The sequence below is a fragment of the Anastrepha obliqua genome, chromosome 1 (assembly GCF_027943255.1).
Source record: "Anastrepha obliqua isolate idAnaObli1 chromosome 1, idAnaObli1_1.0, whole genome shotgun sequence".
NCBI lineage: Eukaryota > Metazoa > Arthropoda > Insecta > Diptera > Tephritidae > Anastrepha > Anastrepha obliqua.
The window spans coordinates 120,016,903-120,032,158 of NC_072892.1; positions in this window are offsets into that span (position 1 = coordinate 120,016,903).

Below are 15,256 nucleotides of genomic sequence, written 5' to 3' on the forward strand. Positions count from 1 at the left end.
TGTAGCAAGGAAGAAAAAACCAAACATTTTTATTTCTCAACAAAATCTCATTTAACCTCAATAACTTATAATCAATTTCCGTCCAATTTTTCGACACCTTCCAAATAAACTCTTTTGAATTGCTTATATTTCGAGGCAAATCTCTTAACGCCAAGCTAACATATTATTCTTCTTTGGCAGCAGAAAATACTTGCAGCTGGCAAAATCTCGAGAATCTGCCATAAGCGGAAATACTTTATAACTAAATTCGTCTCACTTTGCCCGTACCCCGGTTAGTTGTCCTGGTGGAAGGGAAGCTTTTTCCGCACCAAAGGCGATCGTTTTTATTTCAAATCAATCCAAATCGATCGAGCTCTGATATATTATTTTATTTATTTTTCAAGGACTTCTTTAATGACATACCGGTATCGCAAAAATTTTTTGCCATAACCCCGTTGACAGATAAACAGACCTTTAACATCCTCGACTTCGATTCAGCACGGAGACTATTTTGGCTGACTATCGCGGCTGCTGCTTATTATTGGATTTTTGTGATTACTCCATACTACTTTGAAGTTCTCAAGCCAAAGCAATTGCAGTCAATTTTGAGCAAACACACTCCATCTTACAATATCCAAATATTTTTGGAAAGCTAAAGATCAGTATTTAAGCCTCAGTACTCCTATTATATTGCCTGTTGCAAAGTTGCATCCCTTCATTTGTTAACCCTTTTTTTACTGATTGTCTGGGCAGGAGGAGTTAAACCAAACTGGTCATCAAAATTTTAATTTTTTTTCGCATGTTTATTTTGCGCCAAGAATCTGCCAGATGCTTACACAACGCTCTTTTTTTCGTTCTATTTCTTCGATGTTTTCGTTGCTTGTATGAGTTTTAACTTCTACCAAAATGTAGCGGTTGAACACTCAACATTTTAACTTATCACCTAAGCAACTTCTTTGTAATTCCATCTATTGCTACAAATTATCCATTGCCAATTTCTATGTTTAAACAAGTGTATTAATGTTCATGATAGCCGGATTTAAAAGTTCGTGTCTTAAGTCTTTTGATTTGGGAGTCAAGAGCTCTATTGCTTGAATATAATCACCCCTATATGGAATTTTGCGCCACCAGAACCTTTTGTAACGCATTATATGTCCGATTAGAAGAGGCTCTACTTTTAGAATAAGTCATCGCTATTGATGAATTGAGAAGCAAAGGTTGAAGAGAGCGAGAGTGGGATTCTCAAAATGAATTTGGCTCGAATACTTTCTGCTAATTTATATTTATATCACAAATTCTACTTTGCTACAAATGCTATGACTAAATGCTAGGCCAGAAGTCCTCGGCAATGAAACTGAGCAGTACAATGATCATAAAATAAGCTAAGATTTGAAGTAGTTATGTAAAGTTTTTCTTGCCGAATCATTATTTGCAAATTGCTGAAAAGAAAAACGTAGACATATATTTTTTTCCAAAGGCATGCGCTGTTCCTCAAAATCAGCAGAAGTGTATCGAGGTTGAAGAGTTTTTTCCTGTACAGCAATTTCAGATGGAATGAGGAATATTTAAAAATGTTTAGCATATTAATATTTTAACTGTTAGCGGTTCTACTGTGCGAACCCAATAATATTTAAGTCAATTGCGCATTTTGTGATAGCTATATTTTTTTATTATAACGAATGTCATGGCTAAGGTAGGTATAACCTATGAGCGAGAGCCTTTCGAATGTGAGCAGAAGGAGAGGACAAACAATGGGAATTCATGCCTTTCTAACGGGGGATCAGATTGGAGGTATTTTTCTTCCAATAGGATTTTCACAGATCAAGTATGACCACTATCAAACTAAATGCAAACTTTTTTTTAGTATTCATTTACATTTTATCTTAGAAAGAAAGACTTACGCCTCAACAACATTTACAAATCGTACAAATTGTATTACGAAAACCAAGGCTCTGTAAAAAGTGTTCATCGCACGGTCAGGCCAACGATGAAGGCTCAGGGATGAGGTCCATTTTTGGCTTATGGCTACGTCAAATAGCTGAAGAAGAAAAAAAGCAGACGAAAACAAAAAATCTACGGGTGAAGCTTAGCCACTGTAAAAGAAAGAACGCAGATCGAAAAAAGGTGGAAAGACTGAAGATACACCAAAAAGCAAACATCTTGCGTTGACTTATAAGTTAACGGTCAAACTTAGTGCTTATTATAGATTAGCAATTATTCAAAGCGAAAACTCAGTGGAAGATATGAAGAACGCTGTGTGGGCGACTTACTACCATTTAAGTTCTACTGACGAAAATCCCCAGCATTTCCATTGCCCGAATGGTGTCGAGTATTGGTGTGGGTGTCAAAAAATCAAAGCCGAAAAGAAGGGCGCGAATTTTTATTTTTTCATGTAAATTAAAAAACTGGAAAGAGTGCCTGGCTCATGATTAAAAACTGTTTTAGACATTTTAAGTGAAGCTAAAATACAGACCGATGCTGATTTGTCTCAAAAGTTTTACTCTATCTTCTGAAAAATAAAGGCTTTGAAATATTAAAAAAGATTAGAAATTCCTATAAAGAAAACTCATGACACTATTTCAGAGCTATCATCTTTGAAGTATGCACCCATTACGTCTGGGAACACCGAACGCGCTATGTATACAAATTTTTTGCATAACTTTTCTTTTGATAATATTTCATTTGATTTATTTGGTTTTGTACCCTCGTAGAACCATAGGAACTTATATATTGTTTAAGTCTATGATTACAGACTAGAGCTGTTATGAATAGTTGGGCACAATTCTCGAATAGAAAAGATATCTTGGCACATCAATATCTACATAGTTCGAGTAGACGTTTGGAAGTTTAATGGATAGTAAAATCGTAAAGTTTTGTGAGGAACAGTGTTCAATCTGTTCAAGAACTTCGGGAGAGTCAACAGAACCACAAATAACATCAAAAACAATCATTAAAGACGGAAGGGCTATTGGCAGACTCCAGATTTATTAGCATGCACCGAGCATTGTAGGGTGGTAGTGGATCATTAAAATGAAGAGGTTTGCAGAGCGAATCGAATAAAATTTCTTTGTACCCCCTAAGTTCGATTTGAATGAGAGGCATAAATTGGCTGTCAAATCAAAGATGCATAATTCAGCTTAGAATGAACTAGCGATTTATATACAGGGTCTAACTTCAGACCGCTCGCGCAGCTGATTCACGGGCATCGCCTTTCTGTTAGTTGGCTAAATGACTGCCCAGAGTATTGATTACAAGCGCGCGGAAGCATTTTGCGAAGAGTAAACGCGAAAAAAGAAGTTTTCGTTTATCGCACCATTCCCGTTACAATGATACTGGAGTGAAACAACGTGAAACGACATGGAGGTGGTCATCAAAAGACAGCAACGGCACGTGAAATGGTTCAAAAAATCAAGAAACGACTTGAGCGAAATCCTCGACGAAGTGCTAATCAAATGGCGAAAGAACTGAAAATATCTGACCGTAACGTCCGCCGTATACTGAAAAATGATCTCAGAGTCAGACAAACATTTCGGTGGCAGACCATGGACGTTTCAACAGGACTCGGCACCGTCTCACAAAGCTCGAGTGAACCAATAATAAGTTTTATATGAACGTTACATGAATGTTATGCGCATTCACTAAGGCGTTATTTTATTATTTCATTTAGGGTACAAAAGTCCATAAGGTCGAAGTGCAAACGTTGAAGTAATCCAATTTCATTAATAAAATATTTCATAGTATTTTGAAATTCGATTTTGAGTGCATATTTTGCATATTTGATTAAGGGTTTCCGCTTTGCGATCCAATTTCGTAGTCTGGTAAAGTGGATACTGAATGTTAAACTGGTGAAGAGAATTGAAACTTCCAAACCGCCACAATGGGCAAACTGTTCTGCTATGTGATTGCTTCGTTTGACTCATTTTTCTTGAAAATCTATTAACGTCATGTTGCTAGTGTTGACTTGGCGACGATTTCCCGTTTTTAATTACCTCATTAACTTGCGCATCCAATGGAAATTTCATTAATTCATCTTCATTACCTGAACTTTGACTGATGTCAAGGTCCTATTTGCTCGAACTCACCAACTTAGTTCAGCTCTCACGCTGTTCATCACCAGCGTACCTCAGCAGCTCATTTACCTCAATTCGGTAAATAAATATTAATTGCATACCTTTAATTTGGTTTTAACGCTTATTTTTTTAGAGACGCACGATCTAACATCTTCCTTCTAAACCTCAAATTTTTCAAAACCGTTTATAAATCAAGCAATATTTATCTTCGTGCAGCTCATAAGTGGACTTACCACAATGCAATTAGTTATGCCGGGTGTTCGTTAGCTCCTCAAATGGTCTGCGGCAAAAAGTATTTGTTAATATGCGCAAACGTTTTATTGAGAAAGTATTTTAACACGATTTCAGTTGATGAGAAGTAAACAAATGTATGTACGTATGTGTGCGTTCAGCTTGTAATCAAGTGTAGAATTTTGATGCGTTTGTTTATGTGAGAAAACAGAATATCGCTAAATGGAAGTCATCCAAGATCGTAGGTTGAATGGAACAGCCGTCATCCATAGGAATTCTGCTTCTATCGAGCTCTAAGCGTGACAGGGAATTCGACTTGTATGCCAGATAGGTATTTCCAGATCTCTTAGCGCAAAACTTTATAACAACCTGTGAAGCATCAACAAAAGGATACTATCAATGACCTAAGGGCGAAATACTTCAGAGAGAGAAGGATCTGCTAAAGACTAAGGCATACTGCGGAGCACAAAATTAGGGTGTCAAATTTTAAGAATCTTTGGAAGCAGTTAAAAAAGCCTCATTTCAATCAGCTCGGTGACAAGGCCGACAAATTTGTGTGAAGTAACTCATACAGAGTAGTGATGTCGAAAATTGCTAAGGAACCGCAAGTAAAATGCCCTAATTAATATAAATATAATTAATTAATATAGTTTGGACATCGTCTAGGAAAGACATTGATGAGTTAACAGCTGAAGAAGTTGTGCAAGCAGTAAAAATGATTGGAGTATTCCGAACAAAGCATTAAAAAGAGACATGCTGTAGAGATATTCGCTTGCGTGATACAATTGTGTGTCGAACAAGGCATGTTCTCAAATCTCTGGAAAAGACCAGGACATATACTGGCCCGCAGCCAAGGATTCCACCAACTATACCAGGATCTTGCTGCCCTCTATGCTTCCTACATGTATGGCTTGCGAAAACAAAGGTCTACTATAGCCCTGGATTAAAATCCATTAAAATCTGACGGCTTTCGATGCTTTCTCATCGTAAAACAAAAAAAACAAAAAAAAGATTTCTGTGAGTAGTTTAATCGCGCAGGTGTCCATGTCCTTTTGTCTGTGTAAGTAAGTTTGGAACTGGAACTTACACAGGTCGTGCTCCAGACACAAATTTTTGTTTGATAGCCAGTTCAAGCAAGCAGTCTTTAATTTTATGTGCGACATTTCTGCTCTCTTCATCAAGTTATAGATCTATTCAGGTGTATGCGTGATATGTTTGCAGCCCTAATGTAAAAGTTGCAAGTTTGAACTTTTGATAGTTGATTTTTCTATGCCAGTTGACAAGCCATTTTCATCTAACGAGGAATAAGCGTTCACTAATGAACCTTTAGCAAATTTATCACGGTTCAGTAAGGCTTTATTCTCAGCAGTGGATGCGTACCTAGCGGCACTAAATATTTTACTTGTTTTTTTGTACCGCATTTGCTAAAGTCATTTGTTAAACAGTTTTGCTATTTTAAACGAAATTAATTTTATATTTAATGTAGCTTACATTTGTGTGTAAAATGAGCGAAAGGGGACAGCAACATAGTTTTTCTTGTGCAATTTAAGCTTTATAGTTTTATTTTTGTTTGTGAGATGAACTATTCGTGGTTTCAATGAAAATAATAGTGAATTTTAAGTTGATAGCAAATGAATTCCCTCAAAACCTCAACGCATCTAAAGCAAAAACAGGTCGCAACTACCTTCAACCGCATACTTCATCAGCATTAAAAAATTCTCACCTCGTATTAATGGTTACCATTCGCCCTCTAATCATTCAACTGCATTTAGTAAGTGTTTTAAAACTATTAAAACTGAAAAATATAAATTTTTTAAACTCCCACTTGAGACAATGCTTTTATACAGAGCTCAGCATACTTTGGAAGCATTTATTTGACAGCAGTGTATGTACACACATACATACATACTGTAGCGTGCACCTGTGTAATTAGCAATGCGATATTTTGATTAGGCTTGACCTTTTTTTTGTTTTTTAATTTTGATTATTTCTTTATTCAATCTTATTAAAGATCTCAGAAACGCATCTTAAAGAAAAAGGCATCCTAAAATTACGTCCCTTATAGCTAAATGTCTGAACTTGCAGAGAAGACTTGATCTGCCGTGTACCATTCGCCACCGCACAGCTGACGATTCGTAATATTCCATTTGCTATCGACACGCTGCAGCGACCAAAAGAACATACAGAGAAGGAGAGTTACAAAGCACTGTTTAAATTCGAGAAAGAAAAGTATTCCCAACAGTAATGGAAGTCTATATTTACAGACGGATCAAAAACCCAAACCTCAACATCTTTTGCTGTCACAAAGGAAAACGGGGACACGATCAAACATGGTTTTTTGCACCAAATATGCTCGGCTTTTACAGCAGAAACAGTGGCATTGTTGGAAGCCTCCATTTATGCCAAACAAATTAAAGGCAAAATAATTATATGCACAGACAGTCAATCATGCATCAATGCCATCGGTTGTCCAACACATGATCAAACTCATATAAATACAATAAGAAGTATACTCATAAGCTATCCAAACAAAATTACACTTATGTGGGTTCCAGGACATTCGAGGACTACTGGCAATGAAAACGCTGATGCCGCGGCAAGAAGCGTTTCGAATCTACCATCAATGCTTCATAAATGCTACTCTAAAAGTGAAATCCTTCTAAAGATGACAAAACAACGGCGCATTTATTTGTTAGATAATTTTAAAAACTACCACCACCACTACGCATTCTTAAATCCATCTAAATCAAAGATATCACTTCCTTCCGACCTTCCATTAAAAGTTCTCAAATCATACTGGGCCACAGTATTCTCATACAAATTTAATAATAATAATAATAATAATAATATTTCTTTTTTACAAATATAGTTCATGCCATGGCAAATATCAAACAAATTTAAGTTTAAAGCGGCTCAAAAGTCGCACTAATTTTTGGATTTTTTTTTGCTAGCGGTTGAGTGAGTTTTATCCATATAAAAAAGCTCGTGGATTCGTGTACATATATGGAATGTTAACTATATGTATGTATGTAAGTATGAGATGTCTTTCACAAATTTCATTTTTAATTAAAAATGAAGTACCAAATATGTATCAAATTTTGTGAAATCGTTTATTCTAGGAGCGCTAATGTAACTTGCCTGTATCATGGAGAGCATTAGTATTATGGACACATGCTTTAAAAAAAAACAAAAATTGTATTGAAAATATAAATAAAGTACCTGTAGCGTAGTATACATAACAGAAGTCATACTTTCAAGGCAGACAAAGAAAGAGGAAGAGACCCGAGAGATAATGAGAGAGAGAGAGAGAGAGAAAGAATATATATCTAAATAAATTCACAACATTTGCAGAGAATACAAATAGACAAAATTTACAAACAACGTAGAAGGGCCGACCGATGTAGGTAAACGCCGGACACATACCGTGGGAACAACGCGCACTACTCCGAGCGTTTATCACCCGCACAAACGCAGCGATTCCAGGACCGCAGCAACGGCTCAAATTATCGCAAGGCAATACCAATAAATCAGATGCCGGACACTAACGAAAATAAGCACCAAAAAGTAGGCACAAAAAACGCCAAAAAAATTGGGACCAAAAAACGCCCCAAACAGTAGGCACCAAGGAAATATAACGCCCAAAATTAGGAACCAAAAATATATTTCCTACAAGTTTACACCAACAAACAAGCGCTAAATGTAGGCAGTACTATTTTAGCCTAGAGTGTATCTAAGATATATACAGGGTGGCTGATGAATTTTGCTACATTAAGAAATTCAAATAACTTTTTTTTTAGTGCATGGAATTCATTTATTTTTTTTCAAGTTGAAGGTCATTAAATTTTATTAAATGTAGCTTAACTAGTTTTAATAATAATTGAATTTAAATGCCCCCCATGCTCGTTGACACAAGTGCGGCATCTTAGTAAAAAGTTGTTCATTGCTGCTTTGAGAGTTGCGACAGGAATAACCGCAATTGTTGCCCGAATGGATTGTTTTAGTTCATCCAAATTTGTTGGCTTTGTTTTATAAACTTCTTGTTTACATAAACCCCACAAGAAAAAGTCAGGTGCAGTAAGGTCAGGCGACCTGGGGGGCCAACGAAATTCGGAGTCTCTTGAAATCAGTTTATTGGGAAATTTTCGTCGCAACTCTGTCATAACAGTCTGGGCTATGTGAGACGTTGCCCCATCTTGTTGAAACCACACAGAGTTGAAAGGAATTCTCTTTCGGCGTAGTTCTGGATAGAAAAATTCTTTCAGCATTTTCAAATAACGGTCTCCAGTAACCGTAACGGTGTGACCATTTTCTTCAAAAAAATAAGGCCCGACAATACAGCGTGAAGAAACCGCACACCACACTGTCACGCGAAGAGGATGCAATTCCGTCTCGTGGAGTATCTGTGGGTTAGAAGTACAATTTTGTTTGTTCACATTGCCGTTTAAATCGAAATGGGCCTCATCAGACATGAAAAGGCAGTTTAACATGTTTTGGTCTTCTTCCACCATTTGCAGGATCTTCTGGCAAAATTCCAAGCGAATCGGCAAGTCTGCTGCATTCAGTTTATTAACCATTTGAATTTTGTAGGGAAATAAGTCTAAATCTTTGTGCATTATGGTTTGCAAAGACTGTCGGCTGACACCAAGTTGAGCAGATAAGCTTCTTGTTGAAACCCTTGGATTGCTTTGTATAGCTGCAGCTACAGCAGCGATCGTTTCCTCCGTCCGAACTGGTGGGTTTCGATGATAAGGCCTTCTTGCGACTGTTCCTTGCTCACCAAAATTTTTCACCAGTCTCATTATGGTTCATCTGTCCGGGGGATCGCCGCCAAACATCCGCCTGTACTCTCTCTGTACCAAAACTACGGACTCCATTGCGTGATAGCGGCGGACTATCCAAATTCTTGTTCGCGTGTCCCAGTTATCCATTTTAATAAATTTTAAAGATCAATCTGCAAATTAAAACAAAAATGGAACAGATAACTTAAAAAGAAAAAAAGTTATTCAATTTTTTTTGGGTAGCGGCTTTCATCAGCCACCCTGTATAAGGTATAGCTTTCTCTCCCCTTTTCCTCTACGTTATATTTTTTTTCTCTCTCGTGGAACGAAAATGCCCAAAACGTTGCATGGCCTTGAAATTTTACTCTCCATTCTCGCTCGTCCATCGACGCTTAAGAAGTCTCACTTCAAAAATAACACTTAAAGTGTAGGCATCTAAAGAAAATCTGTCGCCAATTCATCTGTGTTCGAGTAAGACGAAAAATATATCTCAAGCCTTAAGATATCTGATCTAAGATAGTTTGACATTGAAATTTAACAAAAATCTGGCATACCTTCCATATAGTGGTAATTTTCAAATGCTGGAAAAATGTGGAATTCCATTAACTAGGGAGAGAAATTGCATAAAATTCCAAGGCTGATGGACTACCATAAATGATAGAAACAAGATTGCGCCCATCAGAGAGTGCGTGACGTCATATTGGTACAGCTGCAAGAGTGTAAGAAGAACAAATTACACAAGCAACACACGAATAAATTCCACAAGTGCGACGTCACCCACGCACAGCTATTCTGTCAAGTTTGCTCAGAGCAAACTAGCGGAACCATGAAAGGTGCCACCTTATTATTTTCTCCATTGGGATGGAATACCAGGTTTGGCCATCCGAAGCAAAATTGTGAGAGTAACCACGTCACCTGGGTGTGGGCACCAGAATTCTGCCAGCTCATTTCCCACATATTCACGCACTCGTCTAATGAGTCTTTGTTCAGACCGCAACGAAGTAATGGGAGCACAGACTGTGTTGATTATATCCTCTTTTTTTAGAATACCACCAACGCAATCTCAGTTTTTTCGTAAACAAACCGACGTTACAACCCGCATGACGTAAGAAAATCAACTGATTCTTTCAAAATCCAAAAACAAAAATTAAAAAATTTTCATTAAAATTTAAAACTTATTAATCAGAATTTCTGGAAAAATCCCGCGAATACAGTTTTGTAGCGCTTCGAATTTGTGCATAATAAAGAGACAGTGATTGTGATTTCTTCCACATTAAAAAATTTTGAGCTACGAATTTCATGCTACGAATCATTTAACAAAAATCAACGTGAATTTCGAATTACTTTAAGCTGGCACAAAATGATGCCATAATTGAATGGACTATAAGACTGCACATCGTTTTGTTTGTTAGCATCGGTAACTAATCGCATCAAATTGAGATGCGAAATATGATTTAAGAGATTTATGAAGAAATTTAACGCAACCATGTCGAAACAGCACGTTTCTTGAACCTACCGTTGGATGGTATTGCTGAGACAAATATGATACTTAGGCAGGGCTTAGTAAGGTTTGTACAACGATTACATTCATTAGCTCCCAGCTAATGCACCTCTCACTGTTTCAGTCCTGTCGAAACAACTCGTTTCCTTGACTTATCATTAACTAACGTCGACGAAACTATTTAGCATAGCATCGACCTAATTAACGATTATTAAGACTACAACAATATAGCTACCCGGAGCCCAGACCACTTAAGGGGTCCCGGTGGTCTAGAGCTCGGAAATTTAGGGTATTTGCAGGATTTTTTTTACAATAAATAAAATTAAAAACAATATTTAAATTTTTTAAGTTTTTATTTAACTTCTTTTACATACAAAAGTGAAAAAAAAATTTTTAAAATTTAAAAAATGGCGCCGAAGTTGACCCTCCCGAAAAATTGGACCTGGACGGAGTTTGTCCATTTTGGCTCTTCTATTTATCTGAAACACAAAAACCAAAAAAATTATTAATGTAAAGTATGACTGTAGTTATGTCCCGCTACTAGAATAAAAAAACAAAATTGACAAAATGGCGCGGTTTTGTATTTGACACTCTAAAAATCGGCTTTTTCCGTTTTTCAATAAAAAAAAATTCGAAAGAAATTAAATAATAATATGATTCTAGTACGGGCGATAGCCATTGATGTTGTGAACAACATATTAATTATAAATTTCAGACGATTCGGTTGAATAGTTTTTTTTTTTTTGACAACACCAGGCCGAAAAAAGTCGTTTCGAGATACATAAATGAGTTTAAGGGGTTAGGGGTAGTCAGAATTTTCAAAAAATCGATTTTTTTTTTTGCATTTTCTTAAAGTATAATGTTTTAAAAATATTTTGTAAAAATTTGAAGTGAATCCGACAAATACTTTTCAAGTTATTCAACAATTAACAAAGGGCGCTCGGCCGCTCCGGAGCCGATAGCAAAACTTTAAATGCGTTTTTCTCAAAACTATGTTTTTCAAACTGGTGAACACTGTAACTTAAAAACCGCTACGTAGATTTCAATAAAACTTATACAGTTTTTGAAAAACATAAAAAACTTGTGCCTGATCGAAGGATTTTTTTTTTCAAAAATTTCGATTTTTTTTTAACAATTAACTGTTGGTTTTTTTTTCTAAAATCTGGAAAAATTTTCTGAGGCCGCCATTTTGTTCATTTTGAAAAAAAAAAAAAGCTTCGATCCGGCTCGAGATTATCTATCAATAAAAATAATTTTTCTCATCCGATTGGTTTTAGATGAATCTGCAAGGACTTGTGATGTTCACCGCAAGGGACTTCTGGAGAAACGGGCTTCACACAAACAGCGATAACTTTTGCAATTATTAATTTTTTTTTCTGAAATTTTGGTGAAGTCCAGTTAAAACATGATGTTTTTATGCTATGTTTTTATTTTTGTTAAATAAATTAATTAAGTAGCAAAAAAAAATTCGTGAAAATCATCATTTTTTCGGGCCTCTGACTACCCCTAACCCCTTAAAATTTGAGGTACAGGAGCGCGTGGATCGCTCTCTACCTAGTTAATGGGCAGTAGAAGCTATAATATTGGGAATTATCGGATGAAAAATTCACGGTATTTTCTTAAGATATTATACTTTCGAAATAACAAAAACTCGATTTATTGAAATTTCTAGACCACCGGGCGGGGGCCGGTCGATTTATCAAGCAGGCAGCAATACAAAATTACACCTGGTCGTTACTATTGTATTTTTCTACTAGTACAATCTCAACTTAATGTCTTCTTATTAGTGTTTCTAGCTTAGTGCTGTTTTTTCTTAGATTCATATTTAATATTTTAATTGTAATTATAATAATTATTACATTCTTTGTTTTTAATTACAGAAATACATTTTTTTATCGCCGCTATGTCAAGGCAAAAGCCAATATTAATTTTCGCTGCCATCATTTGCTTCTGATAGTGTCTATCCCATCGCAATGTGTTTGGCCGCCGCCGCCGAATCTTTCTACTCATCACCAGTTATAGGTTACAGTTATTGTTGTTGTCATTTTCAGTAACTTTGTAACCTTGTTATGCGGTTGCATTGTTGACCTTTCCCTCCGCCACCAATAGCTGCCGACTACTCAAAGTATAATCATAAATAATTAAAAATAAAAATAATCATAAACCTACTAAAAAAGTAAATTTTTTCAAACTTTAAAGCTGCAACCTACAATGAGCATAGTTCGAGTGTTTCCACAAGTGATGGGCCCTTGGAGTTTAACCGCCAATTGGATGATGAAATGTATAAAAGATGGTAAACTGTGTGAAGTCAAGAATGCCAAACAGACAACAGTCAAATAATAAAGCTATCAAGATCTGCCGCGCACAACGACATCATAAACCAGAAGCGCAATGGAATCAGAGTTTTTAAGTGGCATTCAACATTTGGTTTTTGGTGGAGCAAGAAACAAAAGCCAATAAATCTAATAAATTTGTTGTACAAAAGCAGCAACAACACATGCCACAAAAATAGTTAAAATAGTCTAAAAATAATAAAAAATTAACGAATGGCTGGTTAACATTCCCCTTTCCGCACTTCTATTCTTAATTTATTTTTATATTGAAGTTTAATTTAGCATTAAAGTTTATGTATGTATGCATGTATATTGAATTTTTTTGTTTACACAATTTTTTCTCCTTCCACTTCATAGATGTTTTGGTTTTGGCTCATTTTTCCCTCAAATCAGCATTGTTGTTGTCGGTGTTTCTTAATATTGCGTTTTTATTGTTGGCGCAAACCAAACTCAGAAAAACAAGAGAGAATAATTGCGTGGAGGGCTACAGTGTACGCCAACCTGACCTATTCACAGTTTTCCCACGCTTCCCCTACCATACACTTCGCTCTCCGCGACATCAACAATATGTACTCTTCGCTACGGTGTCATCTTCGTTCGCCTTTGACTCGTCGAGCAAGCAAAGAGTGCAGCATTTTTTCTCGCCGATAGCCCTGACATCAAATGGCACCGCACATACATACATACTTGAGGAACGATACTCTACGGATTTGCATGTCCAATGCAACAACATTGGCAAAACATTGTAAAGCTGTCAAAGCTCCTGCACTGTGGCTCGTCAATGATTGCAGCAGTTGATGGCAAAATGCCGATCTGCTGATTTTAAGTGGGCGGGGTAAATTGTGTTGTTTTATTGTGATTTTTTGTTTATTTACTTATCAATGGAAAAACACTTGAAATTTCCAACAACAAGATAGAGGTGCGTACAATAACAGCTTTCAAAGCATTCATCATTAGTAGCACAGATGGGCTGACTAATCCAGCTGAAGATCTTGCAATTCTTACAAGTATGCAAGAATAACTACAAATTATTGTAATTAAAAAACGTGTATAAATTACATATACGCATATGTATGTGTATGTGTTATATATGTTACAGTGTGATTTAAAATATTTTTTCAGTTCTTTAATGATTTGCGACTTCTTTGAGTTCTTTCTGTAATAAAATATTGAAGTTTACGTATTGCGGACATTTTTTTTCAAATACTTATGACTTGCGTATTCAAGTACGCGGATGTACAAATAAAGGGTGTATTTTTAAGAATGCACGGAAACTAATTGGCTACTACGTTTCGAATAAATTTTCATTTAATAGACATACAAGTACAAGTCTTATTCTTCCGAAAGGGTATGTGAGGCGAAATAGTTCAAACTTCACTGACACACTCTTAAATTATTATATACGTCTTTCGTTTGATCCAATTTGAAATAAGCCACTTTCATTTGGAGTCCAAGTCAAAAATCTACATAAACAGAACTGAACGGGTCCAAACAATTTTTTTTTTAATACACTCTACGTTAATTGAACTTTCTTGAACCGATTCCTACATATCAATCCCGTTTGCTTTTGATTAACCTAAAGTCTTTGAAAGTAAGAAGATCAGTCCTCTCGCTTTCATTTCTTTATAATATCAGAAATGACTGTATTGACGGCTAATTTTTTTTTGAAATAATAAAATCCAATATATCATAACGGAGTATTCGCGTAATACTCCCCTTGTTAGAATCTTAAGTGAATTTAATTCAATCTCGGGTTCTATCCAATTAAATTTTTTATCTTCGAAAAGGGTATTTTTGCTTTACTTTATATTCTATTTTTTTGGTATTTAAATCATGTTCGATAGTTATTCTATGATACTTTTCGTTGTAATAAGTCTTAGGAAGACTGTGATTATTGACTAAATAATAATAAATTAATAAATAAATAACATCTGTTATTTATTTACATGAATATGTTAAGGAGAAACAAGATGGAGAAAACTGTCTGCATACATATGTTGGGTAAATAGGATATATAAAATTGTATAGGTATGTGAGGAGAGAGAAGTGATATTACAAGGTTAACTTCTCCTCTACGTTCCCCAACTTAATGAATCTGAGCAATCTGCAGAGGTATAGAAAATGTATGGTTAATTGGCAAATACTCCCTGCGTTAGGAGTTTGCCATTTAGTTGCATAAGTAGCTTTTTTATAACAGAAATCACTCAGAGGCTTGCCATTGCCTGCTGTGGGATGACTGCTATTTTAGAAAAACTTCTCATGATGATAGTGCATTTCGAAACCATGACAACTGAATGTTGTTGTAGCAGCATAAACATTCCCCATACATATACGGGGAATGCTGCTGTTAGTATTTGGCCGTAT